Source organism: Oncorhynchus tshawytscha, unplaced genomic scaffold (genome assembly GCF_018296145.1).
Source record: "Oncorhynchus tshawytscha isolate Ot180627B unplaced genomic scaffold, Otsh_v2.0 Un_scaffold_9189_pilon_pilon, whole genome shotgun sequence".
Taxonomy (NCBI): Eukaryota; Metazoa; Chordata; class Actinopteri; order Salmoniformes; family Salmonidae; genus Oncorhynchus; species Oncorhynchus tshawytscha.
This window is the reverse complement of record NW_024609190.1, coordinates 41,872-60,547: the sequence shown is the minus strand read 5'-3', so window position 1 is coordinate 60,547 and position 18,676 is coordinate 41,872. Positions and strand designations below refer to the sequence as shown.

General features: G+C 47.4%; 1 long non-coding RNA gene across 1 annotated transcript; it reads left to right on the top strand.

Annotated features, from left to right (window-relative positions):
- The first annotated feature begins 587 nt into the window (after positions 1-587).
- Positions 588-3,313, top strand: LOC121844407. The gene is made up of 3 exons (XR_006081977.1): positions 588-1,092; positions 2,397-2,564; positions 2,704-3,313. It is a non-coding gene; the product is annotated as an uncharacterized LOC121844407 (long non-coding RNA).
- The last annotated feature ends 15,363 nt before the right edge of the window (positions 3,314-18,676 follow it).

Sequence of the window (18,676 nt, the reverse complement as noted above, 5' to 3'; positions counted from 1 at the left end):
TATTTTTTTTAATTGGTCAAATATTTGGGGAAGCTTGGCTTCCTTTAGCATCCACTGCTTGCTTTTCCCCATCCGTTTCCATCAATAACACTGTCGTAAGTCTACACAGTTACCTCTGACTGTTTGATGTACGTTGCTTGAATCCCCTAGAGAACAATAAATACAGAAATAGGGCTGAATAGTAACGGATTAAAGGCTTTAGCAGAGTAAAGAGGAACAGAAACGTTGCCTCTTGTGATCTTCACAAGTGTTCCACCACTGCTATAACCCCTCTATATCTCCTCCAGTGAGATCATATCAAGGAGGGTTTGTTTGAAAGCTTCAACATGTTTCCCATTTTGTTAAAAAAATTAGCCTGTTGTTTTTTTTTTTTGTTGGGGGGGTTGGGTGACATCAAAACATTGTGTGTGGTATTGTACACGCTTTCATCACTTCCCTCTCCTCAAACACGAGCTGTGTTCCGTGTTCCAGCCTGGTATCCACGGTGACAGCACATCCTTGTTTACCATGCGTTGCTCATAGAGGAGTTTGCATAAATGTGCTGATGTCATAAAGACATCTGCTACACACACACACACACACACAACACACACACACACACACACACACACAGAACATGGATACACACGGTTTACAGTATAGAATGTCTCTCCAAGGTGACTGAGCCCTCAGGATCAGCGGTCTTGTATGAGGGTGACTAGAGCTGTGTTGACAGACACGTTAATGTACTGAGGTCTGTGGGAATTTCTCCGAGCTGTAAGCCTGACAGAATCATGTTGCCAACACCTTTTATCAAAGGACTGTTAAAGGGGATGTGCGGCTGATTGGGGATTTATAAAGACTTTTCTTCAGCTACTGATCTGTTCGTCTCCGGAGGTCTGCTTATGTCGCTATTCAACAACATCCAATCGACACCTGTCGTCGCTCTGAGGCGTAAGAGTTCAGGGAAGTGTAGATCCTGGAAAATGTCGAGACAATTCCCAGCACCCGCGAGCAGAAAGCATGGCCGTGATCTCCTGCGTCGTCAACCTCCTACCTACCTAACCTCTCACCTGTACCCCGAAGGACAGCTTTTGTCGTGGCAACCAAACGGTAAACAACAGCAAAGTGGGAAACCTGAAGATCACTGCTGTGACAAAGGACGTTCCCCTAACCCATTCTCCCTAACCTATTCTCCCTATCTTATTCCCCCTAACTAATTCTCCTTAACTAGTTCTCCCTAACTTATTCCCCCTAACTAATTCTCCCTAACTTATTCCCCCTAACCTATTCTCCCTAACGTATTCTCCCTAACCTATTCTCCCTAACCTATTCTCCCTAACTAATCCTCCCTAACCTATTCTCCCTAACTAATCCTCCCTAACCTATTCTCCCTAACTTATTCCCCCTAACCTATTCTCCCTAACTTATTCCCCCTAACTTATTCTCCCTAACTTATTCCCCTAACTTATTCCCCCAACCTATTCTCCCTAACTTATTCCCCCTAACTTATTCCCCCTAACTATTCTCCCTAACTAATTCCCCCTAACTTATTCTCCCCCTAACTTATTCCCCTAACTTATTCTCCCTAACTTATTCTCCCTAACTTATTCTCCCTAACTTATTCCCCTAACCTATTCTCCCTAACTTATTCCCCCTAACTTATTCCTCCCAACCTATTCTCCCTAACTTATTCCCCCTCACCTATTCTCCCTAACCTATTCTCCCTAACTAATTCTCCCTAACTTATTCCCCCTAACTTATTCCCCCTCACCTATTCTCCCTCACCTATTCTCCCTAACTAATTTTCCCCAACTTATTCTCCCTAACCTATTCTCCCTAACTAATTCTCCCTAACTTATTCCCCCTAACTTATACCCCTCACCTATTCTCCCTAACCTATTCTCCCTAACTAATTCTCCCCAACTTATTCTCCCTAACTTATTCTCCCTAACCTATTCTCCCTAACTAATTCTCCCTAACTTATTCCCCCTAACTTATACCCCTCACCTATTCTCCCTAACCTATTCTCCCTAACTAATTCTCCCCAACTTATTCTCCCTAATTTATTCTCCCTAACCTATTCTCCCTAACTAATTCTCCCTAACTTATTCCCCCTAACTTATACCCCTCACCTATTCTCCCTAACTTATTCTCCCTAACCTATTCTCCCTAACTAATTCTCCCTAACTTATTCCCCCTAACTTATACCCCTCACCTATTCTCCCTAACTAATTCTCCCCAACTTATTCTCCCTAACTTATTCTCCCTAACTAATTCTCCCTAACTTATTTCCCCTAACTAATTCTCCCTAACCTATTCTCCCTAACTTATTCCCCCTAACTTATTCTTCTGTCATGCTCATACTGTTTCTACCATTGTCTGGGGCCTTTTTTTATTCCAACCGTACTCACCAGAGGAGGCTGCTGAGGGGAGGACGGCTCATAATAACGTCTGGAACGGCGCGCAAGGGATTTGCATCAAACACCTGGAAACCATGGAAACCAATGTGTTTGATGTATCTGATACCATTCCACTGAATTCCGCTCCAGCTCTTACCACGAGCCCATCCTAACCCACCTGAGGTACCTATATCATATACATATATACAATTAAACAGAATGGTGAAGCAGTGACTGTTTCCCTTGTGTCGTCATAACAACTGCATCTGTCAGCCAATCATGATGCTAAGCTCATCCTCTGTTCTCCTGTCTATCTCCATAGCAACCCAACTGGTGTTCTCTGCCTGGCCTGGACCCAGAATACAGTTCTGCCATTCTCCTGACATCCCAGAATACAGTTCTGCCATACTCCTGACATCCCAGAATACAGTTCTGCCATACTCCTGACATCCCAGAATACAGTTCTGCCATACTCCTGACATCCCAGAATACAGTTCTGCCATACTCCTGACATCCCAGAATACAGTTCTGCCATACTCCTGACATCCCAGAATACAGTTCTGCCATACTCCTGACATCCCAGAATACAGTTCTGCCATACTCCTGACATCCCAGAATACAAGACAGACCAAACTGAGGAGAACTTAACCCAGTGTTGCAAAACGGAGAAGACATTCTTTGCTACTGCTGTTTGAGGCCAAAATTAGGTTATAAAAAAGATATTGATCCTCAAACCAGACAGTCACTACGCCTGGGTGGATGGGCAGAAACCTCGACCCAGCAACGTAACAGTATTACTACGGACCGCTCTGTCTCAGGACTAGGCTTATGAACTAACACACACTAACTACCTATTACAGCGGCAGACACACGTCTGAAGTGGATAGTAAGATTACTGTTGATCATGATCATAATAAACAGATTGCAATCAATCCACCATCCTAATTGATCTCTGGTTCACTCCTGATAAACTATTCCATGAGGCTGGCTGTAGGTGTAGAGGAGACAGGGCTGGCTGTATGAGTAGGAGAGACAGGGCTGTCTGTATGAGTAGGAGAGACAGGGCTGTCTGTATGAGTAGGAGAGACAGGGCTGTCTGTATGAGTAGGAGAGACAGGGCTGTCTGTATGAGTAGGAGAGACAGGGCTGGCTGTGTGTGTAGGAGAGACAGGGCTGTCTGTATGAGTAGGAGAGACAGGGCTGTCTGTATGAGTAGGAGAGACAGGGCTGTCTGTATGAGTAGGAGAGACAGGGCTGGCTGTATGAGTAGAGGAGACAGGGCTGGCTGTATGAGTAGGAGAGACAGGGCTGGCTGTATGAGTAGAGGAGACAGGGCTGGCTGTATGTGTAGAGGAGACAGGGCTGGCTGTATGAGTAGAGGAGACAGGGCTGTCTGTATGTATAGAGGAGAGACAGGGCTGTCTGTGTGAGTAGGAGAGACAGGGCTGTCTGTATGAGTAGAGGAGACAGGGCTGGCTGTATGTGTAGGAGAGACTGTATGTGTAGGAGAGACAGGGCTGGCTGTATGAGTAGGAGAGACAGGGCTGGCTGTATGCAGGGCTGTCTGTATGTAGAGGAGACAGGGCTGGCTGTATGAGTAGGAGAGACAGGACTGTCTGTATCAGTAGGAGAGACAGGGCTGGCTGTATGAGTAGAGGAGACAGGGCTGGCTGTATGTGTAGAGGAGACAGGGCTGGCTGTATGTGTAGAGGAGACAGGGCTGGCTGTATGTGTAGAGGAGACAGGGCTGGCTGTATGTGTAGAGGAGACAGGGCTGGCTGTATGTGTAGAGGAGACAGGGCTGGCTGTATGTGTAGAGGAGACAGGGCTGGCTGTATGTGTAGGAGAGACAGGGCTGGCTGTCAATCTGGCAAAGTCATTGCTGCCTGCCTTGAGCTCAGTGTGTGTGTGTGCGTGTGTGTGTGTGTGTTTGCTGGTTGGTGGCTCAGGCTCAGCTTGTAATCATGCTAATCATAGCTAATCAAGAAGCAGTGATAGCCTCTCGCAGGGAGAGCAGCGGCTGTTCTAATTATCTGTGGTACACTAACAAGGTGTCTGTGTCAGAACGAGGCATCGGTAAGTGGCACAGAGAGAGAGAGACATACAGGCACAAGTAGGCATGAGTGGGAAAGGGATGTGGGTGCAGACACACACACGCACGTGCACGCGCACACACACACACACACACACACACACACATTCACCTGTAAAGTCAAAATAAAACACAGAGTTTTAGTGACCTCTAGTGGTGAAATATAAGTTTTACTCCCACCCACACAACAGGTGCAGATTCTCCCTCTCTCTCTCTCTCTCTGTTTCTCACTCTGTTCCTCTCGCTCTCTCTCTCATTCTCTCGCTCTCTCTCGCTCTCTCTCTCTCTCTGTTTCTCACTCTGTTTCTCTCACTCTCTCTCTCTCTCATTCTATCTCTCACTGTTTCTCATCTCTCCCTGTCACTCTCTCTCTCTCTCTCTCTCTGTTTCCTCACTTCCCCCACCCCAACCCTCTTTCCCTAGTCCTCTCTCTTTCAATTAACAGGTTTTTAAGTTCCCTCTCACTGAATATGCATGTTGTTCTGTCCCTCTCACTGAATATGCATGTTGTTCTGTCCCTCTCACTGAATATGCATGTTGTTCTGTCCCTCTCACTGAATATGCATGTTGTTCTGTCCCTCTCACTGAATATGCATGTTGTTCTGTCCCTCTCACTGAATATGCATGTTGTTCTGTCCCTCTCACTGAATATGCATGTTGTTCTGTCCCTCTCACTGAATATGCATGTTGTTCTGTCCCTCTCACTGAATATGCATGTTATTCTGTCCCTCTCACTGAATATGCATGTTGTTCTGTCCCTCTCACTGAATATGCATGTTGTTCTGTCCCTCTCACTGAATATGCATGTTGTTCTGTCCCTCTCACTGTATATGCATGTTGTTCTGTCCCTCTCACTGAATATGCATGTTGTTCTGTCCCTCTCACTGAATTTGCATGTTGTTCTGTCCCTTTCACTGAATATGAATGTTGTTCTGTCCCTCTCACTGAATATGAATGTTGTTCTGTCCCTCTCACTGAATATGAATGTTGTTCTGTCCCTCTCACTGAATATGCATGTTGTTCTGTCCCTCTCACTGAATATGCATGTTGTTCTGTCCCTCTCACTGAATATGAATGTTGTTCTTATATACAGAGCATTCGGGAAAGTATTCAGACCCCTTGACATTTTCCACATTTTGTTACGTTACAGCCTTATTCTAAAATAGACTAAATCATTTTTCCCCTCAGCAATCTACATACATTCTACCATAATGACATCACTCAGCAATCTACACACATTCTACCATAATGACATCACAATACCCCATAATTACAAAGCAAATATTCTGGCAAATTTCTAACAAAGAAAACAGAAATATTAGATTTCCATAAGTATTCAGAGCCTTTACTCAGTACTTTGTTTAAGCACTTTTGGCAGTGATTACAGACTCGAGTCTTCTTGGGTATGACGCTACAAGCTTGGCACACCTGTACTTAGGGAGTTCCTCCCATTGTTCTCTGCAGATCCTCTCAAGCTCTGTCAGGTTGTATGGGGAACGTCGCTGCACAGCTATTTTCAGGTCTCTCCAGAGATGTTCGTCCGGGTTCAAGTCCGGGCTCTGGCTGGGCCACTCGAGGACATTCAGAGACTTGTCCCGAAGCCACTCCTGTGTTGTCTTGGCTGTGTGCTTAGGTTTGTTGTCCTGTTGGAAGGTGAACCTGTGCCCCAGTCTGAGCGTCCTGAGCACTCTGGAGCAGGTTTTCCTCAAGGATCTCTCTGTACTTTGCTCGTTGATCTTTCCCTTGATCCTGACTAGTCTCCCAGTCTTTGTCGCTGAAAAACATCCTCACAGTATAATTCTGCCACCCCCATGCTTCACCGTAGGGATGGTGCCAGGTTTCCCCCAGATGTGACGCTTGGCATTCAGGCCAAAGAGTTTAATTTTGGTTTAATCAGGCCAGAGAATCTTGTTTCTCATGGTCCGAGAGTCCTTTAGGTGCCTTTTGGCAAACTCCAAGAGGGCTGTCATGTGCCTTTCACTGAGGAGTGGCTTTCGTCTGTCGACTCTACCATAGAAGCCTGATTGATGGAGTGCTGCAGAGATGGTTGTCCTTCTAGAAGGTTCTCCCATCTCCACAGAGGAACTCTGGATCTCTGTCAGAGTGACCATCAGGTTCTTGCTCACCTCCCTGACCAAGGCCCTTCTCCCCTGATTGCTCAGTTTGGCTGGGCGGCCAGCTATAGGAAGAGTCTTGGTGGTTCCAAACTTCTTGCACTTAAGAATGATGGGGGCCACTCTGTTTTTGGGGACCTTCAATGCTGCAAACATTTTTTGGGTCCCCTTCCCCAAATCTGTGCCTCGACACAATCCTGTCTCGGAGCTCTACGAACAATTCCTTTAACCTCATTGCTTGGTTTTTGCTCTGACATGCACTGTCAACTATGGGACCTTATATAGACAGGTGTGTGCCTTTCCAAATCATATCCAATCAATTACATTTTTCACAAGTGGAGAAACAGCTCAAGGATCATCAATGGAACTGAACTTAACTGAGTTAAATAAAGGTAAAAAAAAAAAAAAAAAAAAAAAAAAATGGAGTTCAATTTCGAGTCTCATAGCAAAGGTTCTGAATACTTATGTAAATAAGGTAGATATTTTTTTGTATCCTACCCCCTTTTTCTCCCCAATTTTTTCGATCTTGTTTCATCGCTGCAAATCCCCAACGGGCTTGGGAGAGGCGAAGGTCGAGTCACGCGTCCTCGAAACATGACCCGCCAAGCCGCGCTTCTTAACACCCGCCAGTGTCGGAAGTCTGACGACCGAAGTCAGCTTGCAGGCGCCCGGACAAACCCTCCCCTAAACCGGACGACACTGGGCCAATTATGCGCCGCCCTTTGGGACTCCCGGGTTACGGCGGTTTGTTACACAGCCTGGGATCAAACCCCGGGCTGTAGTGCCTTAGACCGCTGTGCCACTCGGGATCAAACCCCAGGCTGTAGTGCCTTAGACCGCTGTGCCATTCGGGATCAAACCCCAGGCTGTAGTGCCTTAGACCGCTGTGCCACTCGGGATCAAACCCCAGGCTGTAGTGCCTTAGACCGCTGTGCCACTCGGGATCAAACCCCAGGCTGTAGTGCCTTAGACCGCTGTGCCACTCGGGATCAAACCCCAGGCTGTAGTGCCTTATCCGCTGTAGTGCCTTAGACACCACTCGGGATCAAACCCCAGGCTGTAGTGCCTTAGGCTGTGCCACTCAAACCCCAGGGATCAAACCCCAGGCTGTAGTGCCTTAGACCGCTGTGCCACTCGGGATCAAACCCCAGGCTGTAGTGCCTTAGACCGCTGTGCCACTCGGGATCAAACCCCAGGCTGTAGTGCCTTAGACCGCTGTGCCACTCGGGATCAAACCCCAGGCTGTAGTGCCTTAGACCGCTGTGCCACTCGGGATCAAACCCCAGGCTGTAGTGCCTTAGACCGCTGTGCCACTCGGGATCAAACCCCAGGCTGTAGTGCCTTAGACCGCTGTGCCACTCGGGATCAAACCCCAGGCTGTAGTGCCTTAGACCGCTGTGCCACTTGGGATCAAACCCCAGGCTGTAGTGCCTTAGACCGCTGTGCCACTCGGGATCAAACCCCAGGCTGTAGTGCCTTAGACCGCTGTGCCATTCGGGATCAAACCCCAGGCTGTAGTGCCTTAGACCGCTGTGCCACTCGGGATCAAACCCCCTGTAGTGCCTTAGACCGCTGTGCCAGGCTGTAGTGCCTTAGACCGCTGTGCCACTCGGGATCAAACCCCAGGCTGTAGTGCCTTAGACCGCTGTGCCATTCGGGATCAAACCCCAGGCTGTAGTGCTTAGACCGCTGTGCCATTCGGGATCAAACCCCAGGCTGTAGTGCCTTAGACCGCTGTGCCATTTGGGATCAAACCCCAGGCTGTAGTGCCTTAGACCGCTGTGCCATTTGGGATCAAACCCCAGGCTGTAGTGCCTTAGACCGCTGTGCCATTTGGGATCAAACCCCAGTGCCTGTAGGCCCCCAGGCTGTAGTGCCTTAGACCGCTGTGCCACTCGGGATCAAACCCCAGGCTGTAGTGCCTTAGACCGCTGTGCCACTCGGGATCAAACCCCAGGCTGTAGTGCCTTAGACCGCTGTGCCATTCGGGATCAAAACCCAGGCTGTAGTGCCTTAGACCGCTGTGCCATTCAGGAGGACCACTGTTTGTATTTTTCATTCATTTGCAAAAAAATGTCTAAAAAACATTATGGGGTATTGTGATGTCATTATGGGGTATTGTGATGTCATTATGGGATATTGTAGATTGATGAGGAACCTGTTTGATTTAATCCATTTTAGAATAAGGCTGGAATTGAACAAAATGTGGAAGAAGGGAAGGGGTCTGAATACTTTCCGAATGCACTGTACATATATATTTATATTCAGGACTCTTGACAGCTCATTAACTTTTGGATGGATGTGTGTATTGTTATCGTGTTGCTAGATATTACTGCACTGCTGCATTTCACCTGCGATAACATCTGCAAATCAGCGTACGAGACCTATAAACTTTGATTTGATTTACTACATGAAGTTCACAGGGGTTGAAGTATTGATGTAGCAGAGGATTGGAAAGGGATGGAAATGGAATGATCTGCCCCCCCCCCCACCCCAGCAGTGACACACACAGACCTGTGAAAATCAATAACTCCTTTGGGAGTAAGTCAATAGGATTTCCTGTTTAGGATGTCTAGACCGACCCAGGGGGAATACACTCTACACATTGTAACACCAGGTAAAAATGTGAGTTAGCAAATAAAAAAGGTGTTTTGGTAAAAAATTTCGATACAGGAGTCTGTCATCATGACATGTGACACTTTGGGGTGGAAACCCTCCCGTCTCAACCAATGAGAAGACTTGAAATAGACAAGATGACCAACACATTGTTCCATTACTTCATGGAGCAAAACAAACGTACCCCCTGCAACTGGACGTGAACATTTTATGAGACTGTTGTTTCCACAAATCAAAGACGAAGACGGTATCGCTGAGGTTGGTTGGCAATTCTCTGTGCTACACCAAACAGTACCTAACCTATAACTCCCAGTATAACCAGGTAGCCTAGTGGCAGGTAGCCTAGTGGTTAGTGCGCAGGGGTGGCAGGTAGCCTAGTGGTTAGAGCGTTGGGCCAGTAACTGAAAGGTTGCTAGATCGAATCCCTGAGCTGACAAGGTAAAACTCTGTTGTTCTGCCCCTGAACAAGGCAGTTAACCCCACTGTTCCTAGGCAGTTAACCCCACTGTTCCTAGGCAGTTAACCCCACTGTTCCTAGGCAGTTAACCCACTGTTCCTGTGAACAAGGCAGTTAACCCCACTGTTCCTAGGCAGTTAACCCCACTGTTCCTAGGCAGTTAACCCACTGTTCCTAGGCAGTTAACCCACTGTTCCTAGGCAGTTAACCCCACTGTTCCTAGGCAGTTAACCCCACTGTTCCTAGGCAGTTAACCCACTGTTCCTAGGCAGTTAACCCCACTGTTCCTAGGCCAGTTAACCCCACTGTTCCTAGGCCAGTTAACCCCACTGTTCCTAGGCAGTTAACCCCACTGTTCCTAGACCAGTTAACCCCACTGTTCCTAGGCAGTTAACCCCACTGTTCCTAGGCAGTTAACCCACTGTTCCTAGACCAGTTAACCCACTGTTCCTAGGCCAGTTAACCCCACTGTTCCTAGGCAGTTAACCCCACTGTTCCTAGACCAGTTAACCCCACTGTTCCTAGGCAGTTAACCCCACTGTTCCTAGGCAGTTAACCCACTCTTCCTAGGCAGTTAACCCACTGTTCCTAGGCAGTTAACCCACTCTTCCTAGGCAGTTAACCCACTGTTCCGAGGCAGTTAACCCACTGTTCCTAGGCAGTTAACCCACTGTTCCTAGGCAGTTAACCCACTGTTCCTAGGCAGTTAACCCACTGTTCCTAGGCAGTTAACCCACTGTTCCTAGGCAGTTAACCCACTGTTCCTAGACCAGTTAACCCACTGTTCCTAGGCAGTTAACCCCACTGTTCCTAGGCAGTTAACCCACTGTTCCTATACCAGTTAACCCCACTGTTCCTAGGCAGTTAACCCACTGTTCCTAGGCAGTTAACCCCACTGTTCCTAGGCAGTTAACCCACTGTTCCTAGGCAGTTAACCCCACTGTTCCTAGGCAGTTAACCCCACTGTTCCTAGGCAGTTAACCCACTGTTCCTATACCAGTTAACCCCACTGTTCCTAGGCAGTTAACCCACTGTTCCTAGGCAGTTAACCCCACTGTTCCTAGACCAGTTAACCCCACTGTTCCTAGGCAGTTAACCCCACTGTTCCTAGGCAGTTAACCCACTCTTCCTAGGCAGTTAACCCACTGTTCCTAGGCAGTTAACCCACTGTTCCTAGGCAGTTAACCCACTCTTCCTAGGCAGTTAACCCACTCTTCCTAGGCAGTTAACCCACTGTTCCTAGGCAGTTAACCCACTGTTCCTAGGCAGTTAACCCACTGTTCCTAGGCAGTTAACCCACTGTTCCTAGGCAGTTAACCCACTGTTCCTAGGCAGTTAACCCACTGTTCCTAGGCAGTTAACCCACTGTTCCTAGGCAGTTAACCCACTGTTCCTAGGCAGTTAACCCACTGTTCCTAGACCAGTTAACCCACTGTTCCTAGGCAGTTAACCCCACTGTTCCTAGGCAGTTAACCCACTGTTCCTATAGGCAGTTAACCCCACTGTTCCTAGGCAGTTAACCCACTGTTCCTAGGCAGTTAACCCCACTGTTCCTAGGCAGTTAACCCACTGTTCCTAGGCAGTTAACCCCACTGTTCCTAGGCAGTTAACCCCACTGTTCCTAGGCAGTTAACCCCACTGTTCCTAGGCAGTTAACCCCACTGTTCCTAGGCAGTTAACCCCACTGTTCCTAGGCCGTCATTGTGAATAAGTATTTGTTCTTAACTGCCTTGCCTAGTTAAACAAAGGTAAATAATAATGGATACCAAAGAAATGTGTTTAACTCACATTATCTGGTGTTAGAATCTGTAGTTAAGAGAATCTATGCATTTGTTCCTGATCTTTCATTCAGAGTAGTTGAGTTGAGCTCCACTTTGTTCTCTGAACACAAATCAAATCAAATCAAATTTTATTTGTCACATACACATGGTTAGCAGATGTTAATGCGAGTGTAGCGAAATGCTTGTGCTTCTAGTTCCGACAATGCAGTAATAACGAACAAGTAATCTAACTAACAATTCCAAAAAAACTACTGTCTTATACACAGTGTAAGGGGATAAAGAATATGTACATAAGGATATATGAATGAGTGATGGTACAGAGCAGCATAGGCAAGATACAGTAGATGATATCGAGTACAGTATATACATATGAGATAAGTAGATAGTGATAACCACAGTAGAGACCAGTTAACCCACTGTTCCTAGACCAGTTAACCCACTGTTCCTAGACCAGTTGGCAGTTAACCCACTGTTCCTAGGCTTAACCCACTGTTCAGGCAGTTAACCCACTGTTCCTAGACCAGTTAACCCACTGTTCCTAGACCAGTTAACCCACTGTTCCTGGACCAGTTAACCCACTGTTCCTAGGCTTAACCCACTGTTCCTAGACCAGTTAACCCCACTGTTCCTAGACCAGTTAACCCCACTGTTCCTAGACCAGTTAACCCACTGTTCCTAACCAGTTAACCCACTGTTCCTAGGCAGTTAACCCACTGTAGGCAGTTAACCCACTGTTCCTAGGCAGTTAACCCACTGTTCCTAGGCAGTTTCCTAGGCAGTTAACCCACTGTTCCTAGACCAGTTAACCCACTGTTCCTAGACCAGTTAACCCACTGTTCCTAGACCAGTTAACCCACTGTTCCTAGACCAGTTAACCCACTGTTCCTAGACCAGTTAACCCACTGTTCCTAGGCAGTTAACCCACTGTTCCTAGGCAGTTAACCCACTGTTCCTAGACCAGTTAACCCACTGTTCCTAGACCAGTTAACCCACTGTTCCTGGACCAGTTAACCCACTGTTCCTAGGCAGTTAACCCACTGTTCCTAGACAGTTAACCCACTGTTCCTAGACCAGTTAACCCCACTGTTCCTAGACCAGTTAACCCACTGTTCCTAGACCAGTTAACCCACTGTTCCTAGGCAGTTAACCCACTGTTCCTAGGCAGTTAACCCACTGTTCCTAGGCAGTTAACCCACTGTTCCTAGGCCAGTTAACCCACTGTTCCTAGGCAGTTAACCCACTGTTCCTAGGCAGTTAACCCACTGTTCCTAGACCAGTTAACCCACTGTTCCTAGACCAGTTAACCCACTGTTCCTAGACCAGTTAACCCCACTGTTCCTAGGCAGTTACCCCACTGTTCCTAGGCCAGTTACTGTTCCTAGGCCAGTTAACCCACTGTTCCTAGGAGTTAACCCACTGTTCCTAGGCTGTTAACCCACTGTTCCTAGACAGTTAACCCCACTGTTCCTAGACCAGTTAACCCACTGTTCCTAGACCAGTTAACCCCACTGTTCCTAGACCAGTTAACCCACTGTTCCTAGACCAGTTAACCCACTGTTCCTAGACCAGTTAACCCACTGTTCCTAGACCAGTTAACCCACTGTTCCTAGGCAGTTAACCCACTGTTCCTAGGCAGTTAACCCCACTGTTCCTAGACCAGTTAACCCACTGTTCCTAGACCAGTTAACCCACTGTTCCTAGACCAGTTAACCCACTGTTCCTAGGCAGTTAACCCACTGTTCCTAGGCAGTTAACCCACTGTTCCTAGACCAGTTAACCCACTGTTCCTGGACCAGTTAACCCACTGTTCCTAGACCAGTTAACCCACTGTTCCTAGGCAGTTAAACTGTTCCTAGGCAGTTAACCCACTGTTCCTAGACCAGTTAACCCACTGTTCCTAGACCAGTTAACCCACTGTTCCTGGACCAGTTAACCCACTGTTCCTAGGCTGTTAACCCACTGTTCCTAGACCAGTTAACCCCACTGTTCCTAGACCAAACCCCACTGTTCCTGACCAGTTAACCCACTGTTCCTAGACCAGTTAACCCACTGTTCCTAGGCAGTTAACCCACTGTTCCTAGGCAGTTAACCCCACTGTTCCTAGACCAGTTAACCCACTGTTCCTAGACCAGTTAACCCACTGTTCCTAGACCAGTTAACCCACTGTTCCTAGGCAGTTAACCCACTGTTCCTAGGCTGTTAACCCACTGTTCCTAGACCAGTTAACCCACTGTTCCTAGACCAGTTAACCCACTGTTCCTAGACCAGTTAACCCACTGTTCCTAGGCAGTTAACCCACTGTTCCTAGGCAGTTAACCCACTGTTCCTAGACCAGTTAACCCACTGTTCCTAGACCAGTTAACCCACTGTTCCTGGACCAGTTAACCCACTGTTCCTAGGCAGTTAACCCACTGTTCCTAGACCAGTTAACCCCACTGTTCCTAGACCAGTTAACCCCACTGTTCCTAGACCAGTTAACCCACTGTTCCTAGACCAGTTAACCCACTGTTCCTAGACCAGTTAGGCAGTTAACCCACTGTTCCTAGGCAGTTAACCCACTGTTCCTAGGCAGTTAACCCACTGTTCCTAGGCAGTTAACCCACTGTTCCTAGGCAGTTAACCCACTGTTCCTAGGCAGTTAACCCACTGTTCCTAGGCAGTTAACCCACTGTTCCTAGACCAGTTAACCCACTGTTCCTAGACCAGTTAACCCACTGTTCCTAGACCAGTTAACCCCACTGTTCCTAGGCAGTTACCCCACTGTTCCTAGGCCAGTTAACCCACTGTTCCTAGACCAGTTAACCCACTGTTCCTAGGCAGTTAACCCACTGTTCCTAGGCCAGTTAACCCACTGTTCCTAGGCCAGTTACCCCACTGTTCCTAGGCCAGTTAACCCACTGTTCCTAGGCAGTTAACCCACTGTTCCTAGGCAGTTAACCCCACTGTTCCTAGACCAGTTAACCCACTGTTCCTAGACCAGTTAACCCCACTGTTCCTAGACCAGTTAACCCACTGTTCCCTAGGCAGTTAACCCACTGTTCCTAGACCAGTTAACCCACTGTTCCTAGACCAGTTAACCCACTGTTCCTAGACCAGTTAACCCACTGTTCCTAGACCAGTTAACCCACTGTTCCTAGGCAGTTAACCCACTGTTCCTAGGCAGTTAACCCACTGTTCCTAGGCAGTTAACCCACTGTTCCTAGAGTTAACCCACTGTTCCTAGACCAGTTAACCCACTGTTCCTAGACCAGTTAACCCCACTGTTCCTAGGCAGTTACCCCACTGTTCCTAGGCCAGTTACCCCACTGTTCCTAGGCCAGTTACCCCACTGTTCCTAGGCCAGTTAACCCACTGTTCCTAGGCAGTTAACCCACTGTTCCTAGGCAGTTAACCCCACTGTTCCTAGACCAGTTAACCCACTGTTCCTAGACCAGTTAACCCCACTGTTCCTAGACAGTTAACCCACTGTTCCTAGACCAGTTAACCCACTGTTCCTAGACCAGTTAACCCACTGTTCCTAGACCAGTTAACCCACTGTTCGGAGACCAGTTAACCCACTGTTCCTAGGCAGTTAACCCACTGTTCCTAGGCAGTTAACCCACTGTTCCTAGACCAGTTAACCCACTGTTCCTGGACCAGTTAACCCACTGTTCCTAGGCAGTTAACCCACTGTTCCTAGACCAGTTAACCCCACTGTTCCTAGACCAGTTAACCCCACTGTTCCTAGACCAGAACCCACTGTTCCTAGACCAGTTAACCCACTGTTCCTAGGCAGTTAACCCACTGTTCCTAGACCAGTTAACCCACTGTTCCTAGACCAGTTAACCCACTGTTCCTAGACCAGTTAACCCACTGTTCCTATGAGTTAACCCACTGTTCCTAGACCCACTGTTCCTAGACCAGTTAACCCCACTGTTCCTAGACCAGTTAACCCCACTGTTCCTAGACCAGTTAACCCACTGTTCCTAGACCAGTTAACCCACTGTTCCTAGACCAGTTAACCCACTGTTCCTAGACCAGTTAACCCACTGTTCCTAGGCAGTTAACCCACTGTTCCTAGGCAGTTAACCCACTGTTCCTAGACCAGTTAACCCCACTGTTCCTAGACCAGTTAACCCCACTGTTCCTAGGCCAGTTAACCCACTGTTCCTAGGCAGTTAACCCACTGTTCCTAGGCAGTTAACCCACTGTTCCTAGACCAGTTAACCCCACTGTTCCTAGACCAGTTAACCCCACTGTTCCTAGACCAGTTAACCCACTGTTCCTAGACCAGTTAACCCACTGTTCCTAGGCAGTTAACCCACTGTTCCTAGGCAGTTAACCCACTGTTCCTAGGCAGTTAACCCACTGTTCCTAGACCAGTTAACCCCACTGTTCCTAGACCAGTTAACCCACTGTTCCTAGGCCAGTTAACCCACTGTTCCTAGGCAGTTAACCCACTGTTCCTAGGCAGTTAACCCCACTGTTCCTAGACCAGTTAACCCACTGTTCCTAGGCCAGTTAACCCACTGTTCCTAGGCCAGTTAACCCACTGTTCCTAGGCAGTTAACCCACTGTTCCTAGGCAGTTAACCCACTGTTCCTAGACCAGTTAACCCACTGTTCCTAGACCAGTTAACCCACTGTTCCTAGACAGTTAACCCCACTGTTCCTAGGCAGTTAACCCACTGTTCCTAGACCAGTTAACCCACTGTTCCTAGACCAGTTAACCCACTGTTCCTAGACCAGTTAACCCACTGTTCCTAGGCAGTTAACCCACTGTTCCTAGGCAGTTAACCCACTGTTCCTAGACCAGTTAACCCACTGTTCCTGGACCAGTTAACCCACTGTTCCTAGGCAGTTAACCCACTGTTCCTAGACCAGTTAACCCCACTGTTCCTAGACCAGTTAACCCCACTGTTCCTAGACCAGTTAACCCACTGTTCCTAGACCAGTTAACCCACTGTTCCTAGGCAGTTAACCCACTGTTCCTAGGCCAGTTAACCCACTGTTCCTAGACCAGTTAACCCACTGTTCCTAGACCAGTTAACCCACTGTTCCTAGGCAGTTAACCCCACTGTTCCTAGACCAGTTAACCCCACTGTTCCTAGACCAGTTAACCCCACTGTTCCTAGACCAGTTAACCCACTGTTCCTAGACCAGTTAACCCACTGTTCCTAGACCAGTTAACCCCACTGTTCCTAGACCAGTTAACCCACTGTTCCTAGGCAGTTAACCCACTGTTCCTAGGCAGTTAACCCACTGTTCCTAGGCAGTTAACCCACTGTTCCTAGGCAGTTAACCCACTGTTCCTAGACCAGTTAACCCACTGTTCCTAGACCAGTTAACCCACTGTTCCTAGACCAGTTAACCCCACTGTTCCTAGGCAGTTAACCCACTGTTCCTAGGCCAGTTACCCCACTGTTCCTAGGCCAGTTACCCCACTGTTCCTAGGCCAGTTAACCCACTGTTCCTAGGCAGTTAACCCACTGTTCCTAGGCAGTTAACCCCACTGTTCCTAGACCAGTTAACCCACTGTTCCTAGACCAGTTAACCCCACTGTTCCTAGACCAGTTAACCCACTGTTCCCTAGGCAGTTAACCCACTGTTCCTAGACCAGTTAACCCACTGTTCCTAGGCAGTTAACCCACTGTTCCTAGGCAGTTAACCCACTGTTCCTAGACCAGTTAACCCACTGTTCCTGGACCAGTTAACCCACTGTTCCTAGGCAGTTAACCCACTGTTCCTAGACCAGTTAACCCCACTGTTCCTAGACCAGTTAACCCACTGTTCCTAGACTAGTTAACCCCACTGTTCCTAGACCAGTTAACCCACTGTTCCTAGGCAGTTAACCCACTGTTCCTAGGCAGTTAACCCACTGTTCCTACTGTTCCTAGACCAGTTAACCCACTGTTCCTAGACCAGTTAACCCACTGTTCCTGGACCCCCACTGTTCCTAGGCAGTTAACCCACTGTTCCTAGACAGTTAACCCACTGTTCCTAGACCAGTTAACCCACTGTTCCTAGACCCACTGTTCCTAGGCAGTTAACCCACTGTTCCTAGACCAGTTAACCCACTGTTCCCCTGATCAGGCAGTTAACCCACTGTTCCTAGACCAGTTAACCCACTGTTCCTAGACCAGTTAACCCACTGTTCCTAGACCAGTTAACCCATTGTTCCTAGACCAGTTAACCCACTGTTCCTAGGCTGTCATTGTAAATAAGAATTTGTTCTTAACTGCCTTGCCTCGTTAAATAAAGGTAAAATAATAATGGATTCTAAAGAAATGTGTTTAACTCACATTATCTGGTGTTAGAATCTGTAGCTAAGGTAATCTATGCATTTGTTCCTGTTCTTTCATTCAGAGTAGTTGAGTTGAGCTCGATGTTGTTCTCTGAACACATAGATAGTGTTACAACTACATCATAATGAATTGTCTACTTCTTAAATGACTTTGTGTAAATTCTGATATGAAAGGGTGATTTACGCAATCGATGTAAAAATGTATTTTTTGATTTTTTGTTTAACTAGACAAGTCGTTTAAGAACAAATTCTTATTTACAATGACAGCCTACCCCGGCCAAACCCTCCACTTACCCGGACGACGCTAGGCCAATTGGCGTCACCCTATGGGACGATCACAGCCGGTTGTAATACAGCCCGGGATCGAACCAAGGTCTGTAGTGACGCCTCTAGCACTGGCGATGCAGTGCCTTAGACCGCTGCACACCTCAGGATGTGATGTTGCATTTGCATAACAGCATATCTGTTCTGTCAGTTTATTATGACCTCATAATGTGAATCAAAGATTTTTTACAACTGACCCAAGATATGCCAGCCTGTCATTTCCGATGGGAACAAATTAGTCATAGTGGGCGGAAGAAGCAAGTAGGGACCAGATCCTAGCTAGCTAGATCCCATTGGTGCATTCTAACATTATTTGCATATTTCCGTTAGGGGACGCCTACGCTCCTAAACAACAACATTTTTTACAAATTTGGCAAAGGGTAAAATCAACAAAAATTTGTCCACTCTGTAACAAATTCTAGTTTGGGGAACAGAACACTGACTGTATTGAGATCAAATTATTCATAGATGAGAATTTGCATAATCTCGGCCAAAATGAATTGCCCTCGATTTTCTCCATTGCCGTCCATTGGGCTTCTTCTCATCCCCATATTTGACCCAACCGGATGCTTCACATTTATACATCCGGTAAAATATCTGTCTCATTGTTCTATCTGTTATTTGATTGA